The sequence below is a fragment of the Podarcis melisellensis genome (genome assembly GCF_964234715.1).
Source record: "Podarcis melisellensis genome assembly, chromosome: 1".
In the NCBI taxonomy this organism is placed as follows: Eukaryota; Metazoa; Chordata; class Lepidosauria; order Squamata; family Lacertidae; genus Podarcis; species Podarcis melisellensis.
Genome location: NC_138528.1, coordinates 129,509,953 through 129,525,873, shown reverse-complemented (window position 1 = coordinate 129,525,873; position 15,921 = coordinate 129,509,953).

Below are 15,921 nucleotides of genomic sequence, written 5' to 3'. Positions count from 1 at the left end.
TCCATCTTGAGGTTTAATGGCCGCACCATTGGGACACTGCTGATTTTTTTAATGGCTCCACATGTACTGTTCAGGTCGAAGACATCATCAAAATGCCATGGCTCAGCCTATTTGCTCTCTCTATATATACAAATATCCTTGATAAAGTTGTGAAGGCATTCAACAGGTTTGTCCAACCTCATATATTTTCATAAAATCATTGAATTTTAGAATTGGAAGGGACCCCAGTGGTCATCTAGTTCAACCACTCGCAATGCAGGAATCTCAGCTAAAGCATCCCTGACAGAGGGCCATACAACCTCTGCTTAGAAACCTCCAAGGAAGGAGTGTCCACCACCTTCCAAGGGAGTCCCTTTCACTGTCAAACAGCTCTTACTTTCAGTTCTTTCTGATGCTGAGTCAGAATCTCCTTTCTTATAACTTGAATCCATTTATTCAGGTTCTGGCCTCCAGAGCAGGAGAAAACAAGCTTGCTCCATTTTCCATGTGGCAGGCCTTTAGATATTTGAAGATGGCTCTCATATCTCCTATCATTCTTCTCTTTTCCAAGCTAAACATACCAAGCTCCCTCAACTGTTCCTCATAAGGCTAGATTTCCAGATCTTTGATCTTCTTGGTTCCCCTCCTCTGCATGTGTTCCAGCTTGTCAACATCCTTCTTAAATTGTGGCGCCCAGAACTAGACACAGTATTCCAGGTGTGGTCTGATCAAGGCAGAATAGAGTGGTACTATTGCTTCCCTTGATCAGGACACTATACTTCTGTTGATGCCGCCTAGATTAGCATTAGATTTATTATTATTATTATTATTGCTGCTCCATCACACTGTTGACTCATGTTAAGCTTGTGGTCTACGAAGACCCCTAGATCCTTTTCACCATCTTATATTTGTGCACCTGTTTCTTCCTGCCTAAGTGTGAAACCCTATTGACATTCATTTTGTTAGTTTGGGCCTAGTTCTCTAATCTGTCATCTTGAATCCTGATTCTGTCTTCTGCAACATTAGCTACCCCTCCCAGTTTTTGTCCTTCTATCTCAAGTAGAGAGTGTCATCTGCATGAAGATCCATTCTGCACCAGGCTTAATCTAAGTGACACTTCCTACAATAGGACGCAAACTGCTTTGCACTGTTTCCTGTACAACTAAGTTTTCAGTTTCTGAAGATTTTTCTGCTACAGTCATTGAACTGTTTACATCTCTTAAAGTTTATTAAAGTATCAAAGTTTCTGACACCATTTCTTGGTGTCTCAAATGAAGCGACATCTATTTCTACACACTGGCTGGGTTTTAGTGGACTGGTTTTAGGGCTGAAGAAAAAAACCCTGCTGAAACTTCCCCTGAGGGAATAAGAATGGGATTCAGCAGAGTGAGCTTCAAGGTGCCAGATTAGAGGAATACGGTCAAAGAAAATTAATTTGATATTCAGAAATGGATAAATGATGAGCAATGATGACATGAAGACGGGATGTATGTACAGTATAGCTATCTTCACAAGAGCTACATGCTATCTGCAGTTTCAAGACACTGGCCATGGGCTCATAGGTCAGCAACCATCTCAATTTCTGGCTTTATCTAATCACAGCTTTCCAGCACATTCAGTTTAGGCAGACTATTGTTGAAGAGACTCTGAGATGGAGGAGAGAACTGGTGCAGAAGAATGGAGAAGAGCACAGGTGCCGGGTTCTGCCCAAATTTGAGGGGGCTGTCCTGCGTCTGTGTAGTGATGTGAGGTGAGAATATTCTCCAGAATATATTCTCGAGAATGAGAATATTCTCTGCGAGAAAATTCTCTGGAGAATATTCTCCACAAACTGTAAATGTTCTAATGTTAAGAACCAGTTTTACAACCCACATTTAAAAAATCTAGTAAATAATAAGTCAAGCTGTGATATTGCCAGTGTAAGTAATGTAAGTCATGTCTGTGACATCATGCGGTGGGTGGAGGCCCGAGGGAAACAATTAGGAAGTGCTCCGGCCTTCAGTCTCTGCCTGGCACAAGGATAAAAGCACCTCCCTTATGGATCCCTCCAACAGGATACCCCACCATCAAAGGGGGGGGGCAGAGGCTCACAATTACCCTCCTGCCAAATACTAGGGATTTCATAGAATCATAGAGTTGGAAGAGACCACAAGGGCCATCGAGTCCAACCCCCTGCCAAGCAGGAAACACCATCAGAGCACTCCTGACATATGGTTGTCAAGCCTCTGCTTAAAGACCTCCAAAGAAGGAGACTCCACCACACTCCTTGGCAGCAAATTCCACTGTCGAACAGCTCTTACTGTCAGGAAGTTCTTCCTAATGTTTAGGTGGATTCTTCTTTCTTGTAGTTTGGATCCATTGCTCCGTGTCCGCTTCTCTGGAGCAGCAGAAAACAACCTTTTCCCCTCCTCTATGTGACATCCTTTTATATATTTGAACATGGCTATCATATCACCCCTTAACCTCCTCTTCTGCAGGCTAAACATGCCCAGCTCCCTTAGCCGTTCCTCATAAGGCATCGTTTCCAGGCCTTTGACCATTTTGGTTGCCCTCCTCTGGACACGTTCCAGTTTGTCAGTGTCCTTCTTGAATTGTGGTGCCCAGAACTGGACACAGATTTACCCAATGCCATATGCACCAGAAGTTGTGACAATTGCTATGAGGAAGGCCAAACCCTCAGAAGGGCCCAATTTGTCTGATGGGAGACATTTCTCCCGGGCCCTGAATACGATGACCATAAGAACCATAGCAAGGCCAATCCAGGAACAGCACAGTTGCAAAGCAGAACACTATATAATGAATTATGGGGAGGGCGGGAGAGAAATCTGAAGCCAACTGCAGTCTCAGGCTGAGACCAACCTGGCTTTTTCTCCTCAGGAAGTGGACTTGAGTGAGGACTCCAGCAGTCTGACTCAGCCCCCCCCCCCATGGCAATGCCCCCAAGTCCACTCATGATTGGTCAAAGATTGCAGGCAGGTGAATTTGAATCCTGGGGCCAGTGGGAGACCCTATAGTGTTTCCTGATGACCACCAGAGCCACACCATGGGACAGAGGATGGCAGTGGAGGTGGCACCAGACCGCAAACACCGGGCTGCTTCTTTTCATGCTTTCTGTGTAACTATGAAGCTAGAGTTCATGTGTTTCAGATACACAGAAGGCACACAAAGAGAGGGCACATAGGTAACTCCTTCTTCATATCTCTTACTTGTTTGCAATGTGCAAATCCACTCACAAAGTACTATTTCAATTAGCAATCCTGCAGCATGCTAACCAACAAACAGTCCAGTCATCCCAAGAGCTTCACCCTTGCTAGCAGCATAGGAATACAGTCATACCTCGGAAGTCAAGTGGAATCTGTTCTGGAAGTCCGTTCAACATCCAAAACGTTCAGAAACCAAGGTGCGACTTCCTATTGGCTGCAGGAAGCTCCCACAGCCAATCGGAAACTGTAGAAGCCACGTCAGACATTCAGGTTCCAAAGAATGTTTGCCAACCGGAACACTCACTTCTGGGTTTGCGGCATTCAGCAGCCAAAATCTTTGAGTCGCAAGGCATTCGAATTGCGAGGTACGACTGTACATCTAAGCACAACATTCATTCCATGTGTGAAAACTGTTGCTATCTTTTAGCTAAGTGCATCAACTTTGCTGAATCACCAGGCCTTAGAAATAGTGGAGCTGTTGGACAAAGCTTTTTATTTATATGACCTGCCATCAGGGCACCATATTGTAATTAATACAGTTTTTAGGACACCCTCACCCCCAGCATTCCCAAATGTGGCAATCAATATCACTTATCTGATACTGCAGTGTTTTCTCCTTGGGCAAAAGAATTTCAATAAGGATGGATTTGTCTAGCTGCCACAAACCACTACATGCCATCAGCTCGCCTTGACTGATCTGATTCTTTGAGTTAGGATGGGGTTGCCTGACCAAGGTCAACAGTGCTGCTACCTAGGGCTAAAGGATCCCCATATTGATCAAAGGGTAAGGTAAAGGGACCCCTGACCATTAGGTCCAGTCGTGACCAACTCTGGGGTTGTGGCGCTCATCTCGCTTTATTGGCTGAGGGAGCCAGCGTACAGCTTCTGGGTCATGTGGCCAGCATGACTAAGCTGTTTCTGGCAAACGGAAACACCGTTTACCTTCCCGCCAGAGCGGTACCTGTTTATCTACTTGCACTTTGATGTGCTTTCGAACTGCTAGGTTGGCAGGAGCAGGGACCGAGCAACAGCAGCTCACCCCGTCACGGGGATTTGAACCGCCGACCTTCTGATCGGCAAGTCCTAGGCTGTGTGGTTTAACCCACAGCGCCACCCACATCCCTCATCAAAGGGTAAGTTGACTTTAATTAGTAAAGTATGTTCTAGACAGATGTGCTAGAAATGCACTCTGTGCATATGCAGATGTACAATGTTATTTGCGCACATATTTAAGGTGGAGGCCTGATAGTCAAAACAGGTCTTATCACTGGACCCCCTCTGGGCCTTGGCTCAGATTTAATCACAGCAATTTGTATAGTGTCTGTTTCATCCAAGCATGTGAAGCCTCTTGAGCCTCTCTCACCTCTCCCCGCCTTTAATCAGGGTTAAGAATTCTGAGCATACCTGCTGATAGCAAGCAGATGCTCATTCTGCCTGTAGCTCAACATTTTAGGCTTCTAGGCTGGTGAATGAGACTCTTATCAAGCAGCAAACAGATTTAGAAAGGCAGTCACTTGGAAGCATCAATTCCGCAAACTTCTGGGATCACTGACTACCGTTTCTTTTAAGCTCCACTAATAAGTACATCAAGAACCCAAAGTTTTTGCTTCAGTAAGTTGGTTGGAACATTAGGATTTATACCTCTTTTCCCCCATTTGTGAATTGGTTAATCAGGCAAGTTGCCATTTCTTTGTTCCAGAAGAGAATACTCTTCATTCATTGTGCAATTTAATGGTGAAGACACTGGTATCATGGCAGTTTACCTCATACCGAGTTTCTCCATTTTTCTTTTGTATGATGACTTTCCTTCATTTGACAGATGCTTTATTAAATTAATGATAATAATGATAATGATTATAAAAAGCAACCCTGGGCATTATTGGTGCCTCTTTGCAGTCTTGAAACTGCTGTAAAATATTTTTGACCATAGTATTTGAAAACTCTAATTGCATGTGAGTTGGTTCTTTTTTAAATAAATAATACAAAAGAAACAGATTAATCTAAATTATTGCATAAGCCAGTGCAATGGGACTTTCACTCCCTCTCCTCCACCCATGTGCCCCACACATACTATCCAGATCTGCTCAGGAGGGTCAGGATATCCCCCCAGAACAGTGTGTGGGGAGATGGTTCGCTCTGGTACGTGGAGATTCTTGCACTGGTGGAATGATCACCTGCGTGCGATGATGTTCCAGTCCCCACCCACTTGTGGACCGGCCTAAGATACTGGAAGAAAGTGCTGACACACGTCCTATGCCGAGAATCCTGATCCAGTAAATACAACCCACATCTGGAAGCTGACCTTCACATCTGGATTCCCTTCAAACTGTGCCCTATACGCAGAAAGGAATGCTGAACATACTCCTGCATCCAATCCTGTCTGGGCCAGGAGAAAATGCAGATGCTACTGCTCTTGGTTTTTTCTAAGAATGTGCATTTTATTTAATTTTTTCCATTCAATTCATGTGGGACTACTTGCCAGGAAAGAGCATAATATTTGACTTTATGACGCATGAGGCTACCGTGTAAATATTTGTCTGTTCCTTCCTTATTTCCCATTCACATCTAGCTCTTTCTAGGCTCAGGGCAGCTTACATTTTAAAGCCATATTATCCCACTTCCTTCATGGAGTTCCTACCTACTGAATCTGCTCACCTGTTTCTCCTTAAACCTCCTGTAAATTTAAGATTTTGCCATTTTAAACACTAAACAAATGCACTTCCCATAATATTAATCTCATAGAAAACCCCAAACTTTTTCCTTTTTAAAAACTGCCTTTTCGTGATCATTCTCAGATCATTCTCTGAATTCAACTATCTTAATCCATTGTATATCCAATCAGAAATTTGGCAGCAAATGCTTCTCTGTCATGGAGATACAGTGGTGTGAAAAGCTTCATCTGCTGAATTTATTCTTCCAGCCCTGCCCAAAAAAGTTGCTAGAAGTCAGTGTGGTGGTGCTGGTGGTGGAAAAGCCAGTTCCAGATGACAGGAACTGTGGGAAATGGCCTTTGCCAAGAAATTATTGTGGCTGGGAGTCCTGGAAGACCCTGCCTTGCAGGCCTTTTCCCACCTGGCCTGGGAGGGTCCTCACTAACTCCAGGTTATCTTCTGCTCCAGAGGGTAGGACCCAAACCGATGCCTTCAAGTTACAAGAAAGGAGATTCCGACTAAACATCAGGAGGAACTTTCTGATGGTAACCAACTTTCTGATGGTAACAGTTCATCGGTGGAATGGTCTCCTTCTGGAGGTGGTGGACTCTCCTTCCTTGGAGGTTTTTAAGCAGAGGTTGGATGACCACCTGTCAGGGATGCTTTTGTTGAGATGTTTGCATTGCAGGCGTTTGGACTAGATGACCCCTGGAATCCCTTCCAACTCTACGGTTCTAATGCAGCTAGTCTGTAGGGATTGCAGCAATTTGGTGTATGTCAAACCCAGATCAGGCTTGACCTCTGGTATCCCTCCAGCAGGTGGGCTGGAGGAGTTGGTGACTACCCAGTGTCAAGCCAAAACTCACTCACATTTGTAATCAGTAAAGTTGTGGCCTAATTTTAACTCAACAGTGTTGTCTGTGTCTTTGTTTACAGTTATAGCCGATGGGGGCAGGTACATGGCACCTGGGCATGCAAGGGAATGAGCATTAATTTGCCTCCTTGTGAAGATGCCGTTTAGCATTAGACACACTTAAGTGTTATGCAGTCACTATCCCACTGACCGGTAAAGTGGGTCATGTGTTATGAGTGCCACCTCTTTAGGAAGCTCCCAAGAAAAGATTCCTCTTCTATCTTCACCATCCCGAGATGAGCACTAAGGGATCCATCATCATCTATAATCATGTGTAACTCAAGTGTCTGAGTACCAGTCCTTACATAACCAAATCAGCACCATCTATATACAAGAGGAAGGTATCAATAGACTTGGTGGAACCCAAAGGTTTGGAGAAGAACCAAAACACATATATTTTACCAAAATAAATCACCAAAACCTGGAGAAAAGCTTGCATAAAGATTTTTGGAATCTGAATAACATACTTTAATTATCCAGATTCAAAGATACCATTTGAAAAAGGCTGTTGCCACAGGCTCTTGAAACATGTAGCACAGCAGAAGGAGTCTCAAATCCCTGGATTTGAAAATCCAGATTCTCCAACCAGAATTGGACCAAAGAACAAAACAAGGTCAACAAGAGACAGGGCTTCTGAAATACCAGTTTGATCTGGGAAAGGCATGACTGACACTAGACATCTGAACTTCCAATTAGTAAGTAACTAGAGGATAGCAAGTTTCTGGGTGGGTTTTTTTGGACAGAATATACAAAAGAAATGCAACATACTGTACATTGTAGTAAGCCAAGACCATTTTTCAGGATTTTAAGCATTGCAAAATGTAGGGTTGCCATATTTCAAAAAGTAAAAACCAGCACACCCTGAAAACTCCTGAGTTTTTTTAAAGGAAGACCCCAAAATTGTTGACTTTTTTTTTTTAGGAAACCACCAAAATTATTGAGCTTTTTTAAATTGAAAGCTACAATAATTTAGTTTTGGAGCTTTTTAATGCATTTTTGGCACAATATAACCCCTGTTGACAGTTTTCCAGGACATTTGCCTGATTTCTGAAAAATAATCCAGGACACCATTTTCGGAGGCAAATTCCAGGACATGTCCTGGAAAATCAGGACATATGGCAGCCCTAGTAAAATGGCACCTGCTCAAAATGGCCTGTGTCAGTCAAATGCTTCACTTAGGAAACACCCAAATACGCCAGACCAGGCCAGAGTCACTATCCAATATATGCATGTTGGTGTTGCGTCTTTCCAGGATATTTCTAGTATCATTTGCTTATCAGCTTGCTATTCAAAATACCTGCCAATCAAATCCAAGTGACACAAAACAAGAATACTGAATTGCTGGGAAATGCAACAAAAGTTTCTGCCAAGCTGCGGCTCTTACACCTTGATCATCACAATAGTGATTTACTCTTGTGAAGAAGCAAAAAACCCAAGAACTGCAGTTTTCATCCTTGTCTCTGGAACTAAATTGATTAAGGTCATTTCCTAGGTAGGCGCGAACTCTTCTTTAACAATTTAAGAAAGGGAAAGGAACAAAGGGAAAGAGAGGGAGAGATGTCATTATTGCACAAACATTAAATCTGCTTGGATAGCTCAGAATATAAGTTGGCAAGGCAACATAACTTGGTTTGAACAATAAACCTGTTATGTCAGTAGTTCCGCTATGTATGAAAGAAACCAGTTTCAATATATCATGCTGAATTTACTTCCTTTCAGCCTTTCATGGCCAAGTATTTGATGTTAATCCTTTCAGTGCTGCAATCGATACGGTGACCTTACTTAAAGGTTTCCTGACCTTTGGTGTTAACAGTGTTGTGCTGTTAAAGTGTAATTTAATTCTTTCTCTTTATTCTGAAAATAGTACAGTAGAGAGCATCGATGTGTTTTTGTGGTGTGTAAAGTAAAGGAAAACTTATCAGTCATCAGGTTGTGCTTCAAACTACTGGATAGAAGACGGCTGAGTGGGGGAAAACATGTACAGGTCAGGGGGCAACTTCCCAGCTGCTTTGTATCATCATTGCTCCATTGATTGGCTGTTTTCTGTTGAAAACTATACACTCAGCTCAGGATTTAACCTACTTGAATATTTAAAAACTCTCTTTGCTAGAATGTGTTCACACGGCAATCAGTCGATAACTCACAACACCAGGCAAAGACTTGTACATGTGAAATGGGCTTCACATCTACTACAGTATTGCAAACAGGCCTGTTGTATCAGCTGACGTCACTGAAAACACAACACCTTTCAATGGAGTCAGCTCACAATCTTGGAAGTTGGTCACTAACTCTTCAAGTGATGAAATGTGGAATGTTGCCCAATATGCATATGAATCAGTCCTAGGACAATGGTAAACAACAGAATTGTAAGCTCTATTCAGATAAGACCACTCCCTTTTCCTGGGGGGTGGAGTTGTGGGAGGGTACCCGGGACCTCCCTGTGACTCCCAGCCATGTCTGGCGGCCATCTTAGGTGAGGCACATGGCTCTGCCCCTTGTGCCTCTCTGGCGGCCATTTTGGGTGAGGCACGTAGCATAACAAACATTAGTAAATAATAGGAGGGGCAGCTTTTGCCTAAGCGGCTGTGCCATTAATTGGCAGCATACATTTTATGTTATTTCGCCCTGGTTGCTTTATTTTCTTCTTTACGGCCCAGTATCTTTGGTTGCACATGGTGCTGGGGAAATCACTACTTTATTACATACCTGCTCCATACATACATACATACATGCATGCATGCATACATACATACATTAAAATCCCTGCTTTAATTTCTTTTCATTTGCCATTGCTGCAAGCCAGCATGGGGCTGTCGTCGGTTAGGGTAACAACAACAACAACAACAACAAACAAATAACAGAATACAGAAATAAATAGGTGTTTAGTTGCATTGGCGATTGCGTTTGAATTGTTGGTCTTCTTGCTTTCAGTTGCTTTGCCTCTTGTTATTGCCAATAACAGATTTAGAAGTGATTATAGGCAATACTAAATGGTCTACCAGGACGTATTTTCCACTGATTTTGTTTCTAGGTCACTGCTGCGGGTCAGTGTAGACAATATTGATTTATCACATTAACCAAAAAATAAATAAATAAAATTAATAAATTGATTAATTAAAATAATATAAAACATAGATAGACACAGGTAAACAATATTGAGTTGTATAGCTGCCGGTCAGTGTGGACAATATTAATACAGACGGCTGCTGGGTTGCTGCCAATTGGTGTAGACAATACTAATTCTGTATCCGTGGCTTGCCACTGTCCAGTATTAGCAATACTACCCCGGCCTCCTTGAGGCATTGCTGCCATGGGGCATAGACAGGACCAAATTACTGTTATTGCTTGTGGTTTCGGTTGTGTTTATTTGTTTGTTTAACCCTTTTATTTGTATATTATACAACTGGATTAAATTAATAATAATAATATAAAAATTATAATTCGTGCTTTCAGTTGCTTAGCCCTTGGCTGCTTAGCCTCAGGCTAAGGTTGGCCTGTGGTCACATGTGTCTATTTGCTGGTTTAATTATATATATATATATGTGTATATATATATATATATATATATATATATATATATATATATATGAATGAATTATATTTATTGGTTTACAAATACAAAGAAATAAAACAAAGCTGTACATTCAAAAAAATTTTACCTCTTAATTCCATTTTTTGACTTCCCTCAATTTGTCTGAACTTTCTTCATTTTATAACTTTTAACACAATCCTACTTATTGTTATTTATTCTGGTAGCTTCAATTTCATTGTTTATACTTAATATTAGATTTTCACATCACAGAGCTTCCTTAGCTGGTTTAATGATATTTTGGTTGTGCCATTTTTAGGATATTATTGCACAATTAAGCAGACCAGTGTGGGTAACACTGAGCCACATAGCTGCCAGTGACAATATTGGGCTTGATTCCTGGCCAACCACGCCTTATCTTTATCACCTAATCACCTAATCTCAGCCCAACCTACCTCACAGGGTTGCCATGTGGATGGAGTCGGGCGGAGGAGAACTTTGTACGCCACCCCAAGCCCCTTGGTGGAAAGGTGGGATAGAAATGTAAAATTAAATTAAACTATTAGATGTTCCTGGGTACTCCATGGGTAGCTGCCTGGGGCTTCCGGAATAAGCCAGAGTCTCCTGGATCACAAGGCGTGGCATGAAATGGGAAGAGTTTATGCAAATTGTGACGGCCAGAGCTATCTAGCATGGCCCACCAGACACTTTGATTGTTGAACGTGGAGAGAACAACTTGGTTCTAAGGAAGGGCATTGTCCTAACCTGGAACTTCAAAGAGGACTTTGATAAGCTGCCTTGTACCCAGACTCGACTTTAATCCGGTCCCACTTTTGGAGAGGCAATGTTGGCATGACTGCCCCCACCTGGTGGCAATAAACGGCCAAGAAAATTGTACGGTGGCAAGGAGGTGCAACTATTGAATAGTCAGGTGACACAGTACCCCACCAATACTTTTGACAGGAGGCCTTGTTTTGCAATGATGGCGTTCAACTTTCTGATATGGGAAATTATATTTGGCTGGCCAATATTGTTAAGGGCATTAGGGATTGGTTGCAGGTGTGAGGGTGTTGGCAGCAAGCCTTTGGGGCTCAAGTGGTGGTTAGGCATTGGGTAAGTCTTGTTCACGGGATCCAGGGATGTGGTTCCTGTCCGAAGCCTAGGCGTGGGCTAGGGCCATGGCACGACCCCAACGGAAACCCTGGGGGTGCTCTTAATTGATGTATATCATAGGGCTCCCCCACTGGTGGTTGACCCTTCAGAGACTTCCTGCAGATGGGCAGGAGTCAGGCTATAGTCTGGTTTCGCCCAATGCCTAATCCAAACTGCTCACATCTGTAACCAATAAAGCTGTGGCCTGAGAGAGCCAGTGTGGTGTAGTGGTTAAGAGCGGTAGTCTCGTAATCTGGGGAACCAGGTTCGTGTCTCCGCTCCTCCACCTGCAGCTGCTGGGTGACCTTGGGCCAGTCACACTTCTCTGAAGTCTCTCAGCCCCACTCACCTCACAGAGTGTTTGTTGTGGGCGAGGAAGGGAAAGGAGAATGTTAGCCGCTTTGAGACTCCTGAAGGGGAGTGAAAGGCGGGATATCAAATCCAAACTCTTCTTCTTCTTCTTTATCCCATTAACTCAAAATATTTGTTTCTGTGTGTTTAAGGGGAACTGGAGACCCCAGGGCCTCGCCATACAACTGCATGAAGAGTGAATGCATGAAGAAGTAAGCAAAATTGCATTCTCTGTCCCCAGCCACCGTGAAAGTCAGAATGGACAGCTGTATGCAGAAAGGCTCTGTACACACAACCGAGGAAACCGTGTTTTGCAGGGTTCTTGATCACACACCTAGAGCCTAGGCGCCTATATGTTCAGGTTCTATTCACTCCTTTAGTTGGACAGGTTGGGTGCTTTTCTTTCCTCATGTATGTTCTTAACATCTTTAATCATTTGTCAAATATTAACAGCTAAGTCTGCAGGGAGATGTTTTCACGTGCTGCTGTGTACCAGGCATTCCTTTCCTGTGAAAAGCATTCAGAAACTGAGCCAGGAAGGAAGGAAGGAAACAGGCAGACAGATAGATAGATCAATACCCTTTAAGCAGGTTCTCAGGAGCTGGGTTGCAGATCTAGGTGCGGTGTTACTTTAATTGTATGATATAAAATATTATCTGTTTTTTGTTACCCAGCCTGAATTCACAGTTAGAAATCTAATGAATAAAAAGCCTTCATGATATTTTTCGTCTTAAGTTTCTTGCCTTCCTTGATGTTATCAGTTTTCTCATGACTTCAAACCCTGCGATGAGCATTTGTGCACAGAAACCAGACATTTGGGAAAACTCCAGAATTAAATTTGAATGAAAATGCCCGAAAGTAAGGATCTTAAACGTATAACAGCAGTCCAGGATGTAGCTTGAAATAGAGAGGGTGAGAGCCATAGAGATTAAGAACAGATGGATAATAGAAGAAAGGGAGGAAATTCTGCTCAGGAGAGATGAACACCTCTGGGCTGCTCATCTCCAAAACATGGGACCCCAGTCACTGAAATTGCTTTGGTTTACTACTCCAATTACTATTATTAGGCTGATTTTCAGCATTTTAAAATGACACGGGCCTTCAATATGCTCCAGTTTGTACCTTCAATATGCTCCACTGGCAAGTTTTAAAGATGGGGGGGGGGACCTGGGGCTCAGCTCTAATCTCTCCTTGCCCCCCCCCACCTTAGCTCAAGCTCTTCTTAAATCCCCAGAGAGCTGCCTGGCCCAAATGTTAAACGGAGCCCATTCAGAATGGATGGCAGCTAACTGTGATAGTAAAAGTGTGATGCACATTAGCAATGTCTTCTGCCTAGCACATTGTTCACAGCTGATTTATTTCTTACTTCTGAGAAAATTTAAATGGTTTTTATGCCCAGTGAACTCATCACAAGATGGTATCTAAAGTCAGCAATATTCCATCCAGGAATTGATGGGTAAAAGAGTAGCACGCCTGTAAATCTCTGGAACCTTTCACAGTAGGTTATCTAGATGATCGCCAAGGAAATTTTATTAGTAACCACGTGGCAACATCTGAAGATAATTTATGGCTGATAAAGCTAAGAAGGCTGTATTTGTAAAATAGGACTGCATTGCACATTATCAAAAAAAGAAGAAGAATTTTCAATGGAGTATCATCTCTACATTTGGTGTATGAGGAATCATGATGCTTTGGAATGCTGCAATAAAAAGATTTCAACAAAAAGGAATGTCAGCTTTGGTTTTCATATGTTTTTAACCCAGTTGCTTGGTGACCAGTTTCTAGTAACCAACATTTTGTTTGGACTTTTGTGCAAATCTTAGAAAACAGATTTTAATTAGACTCCCATGCAATTATGTTTGGATATATGCATATGCATCTAACAGTCAAATTAATGTTAAAATTTAAGTCCACAGTCCTGTTGATAGATTATGGACCAGATTCAACTAAGCTGTTCCACTGGTGGGAACTAGTGCAAGAGTTCTCACTAGTGCAATGGGGCTCCCCTTCCCTGCTCCCCAGATATGCCCCCTCCCTCCAATCAGTTCTCAGGGATTGCAAGAACCCCCAGAATAGCATGTGGAGCAAGGAGAGACAAGGTCCTTCCATCGGTCAAGCAGGAATGCTTGCATTGGCAGAATAATCTTTTTACCACTATGCTGAATTTCACAAGCTAAACTGAAGCTTGTGTGGAGGATTACAGCCGTAACCTCTGAACTCTATGTTTTGGAATTGAACAAACCAGTTAATTAAGCATAGTTTGTCAAGTTCAAATGATGTAGCAAAGTGGGATTAATCTAAAATGGAAGCAAAATGTTCCAAACTTGTCTTTGCAGGTGAATCCAAAGATGAGGAGCATATTAATTTGAGGCTCACCAGGACTCATTCTCACAGCACTAAACATTTAGCATTATGTCTGAACCAGTTCAGTAAGTCTAACCACACTGCTAGCATTCACTGTAAGCATGAACTTCACCAAAACATAGGTATATTGTGGTCACCTATGAGAAAGCGGGGTATATGCACAAAGCCACATTTCAGAATTATAACAAAGATCCCAGACTTTGCACTGTATAGATTCCTGATCCCTTAATATTTACAAATCTAGTTCATTGTAGTTGCTTAAAGCTGCTACTAGTGATCGTTTCCTTAAAGTGTGAATAAAATCTCTTCTGTTTTTACTCTCTGGCCATGGAGAATTTTTAAGAACAGTAGTCACCAGATGGCACTACTATACTGTAGGTTGATTCAGTGTTACACTGGAGTAAGATATCCGAAATCAGTGGGACTGTATACAGTCATCTCTGAGCTATCTAGGTGTAGTAGATTAAAAGCCTTTGGTCATGCAAGTTTTATTGTTAAAGATTGAGCACATCAGTGAGTGAGATCTTTGCAGCCAGTAAAATAATTTGTTCCCCATGTTAACCCCTGCTCAGTTTTTTGTAGGAATATTCCTGAGGCATTCAAATATTGCAGTCGAGTGATGGCTGCAAGTACACATGCTAGTTTAAAAGGATAAACACTGCCAATTGGAATATGGATTTGGGAGAGGATGGAATAAATAATGGCTCTCTTTTGGGTGAGAGGCAGCTTCTCCCCTGCTGTGCCATATTCATTGGCACAGCTGCAGTGGAGGTGCCCAGCCACTTCCATTGCTTGCTAAGGCACTAGATAAACAAAGACACATGGCGATGACTCCTTTCCCACCCGCCTTGCATGCATTCAGAGGAGCCTCCAATGTCTGAAGGCTAACTTCCTTAAGAAACAGCATGGTCCATCCATGATGTCCTTGATATGAGTTCTATATCAGACCATACCTCTGTGAAACAGATCTCATTAAATCAGACCAGCATGATTACAGCCAGAAAGGAGTGATGGGGAGCAGTACCTTGGTCTTCTCCAATGGAATGGTTCGCGACTCAGCCTCGTAGACTGGAAGTGGCCAGAAGTGTGAGAGGAAGAAAGACTGGAAGACTCCCAACCAAGTGAGAAAGTCAACCTCTTGGTTACTTGATTTGTGATATTTACTTCATTGTGGTTGCTGTAGGGGTTGTGGTTGCTGTCTTTATGGTACGGTTTGATTGTAATCATTCAGTGAAGAGCAACCTCTGACTTCTGCAGTGTATAAACTCTGTGGCTTAGTGAATGCCACAGCATGTCTAACTACAAAATGAAGCATTAGCATTCAAATATAATGTTTGGAGCATCAAAACAGCAAGTAAAAAGGACAAGTAATTTGGAGTTTACAAATTACAGAGAGGCAGCCATGTTAATCTGTTGCAGCTAAAAACAGAACAAAAAATTGTGGCACCTTAAGGACTAACATATTCGTTAGTCGAAACAAAATAAAAAAATTCTTCCAGTAGCACCTTAAAGACCAGCTAAGTTTGTTATTGATATGAGTATTGAGTATGAGTATTGGTATGGTATCACTTAGTTGGTCTCTAAGGTGCTACTGGAAGGAATTTTTTAATTTTGTTTTGACTATGGCAGACCAAGACGGCTACCTACCTATATTTGTTAGTTACAGATCAACACTTTAAAGAGTCTTGAGGCAGGTCCGGAAGGAAGGAAGGAAGGAAGGAAGGAAGGAAGGAAGGAAGGAAGGAAGGAATCTTTCGCTTGGTTTCCTGCACTGACCAT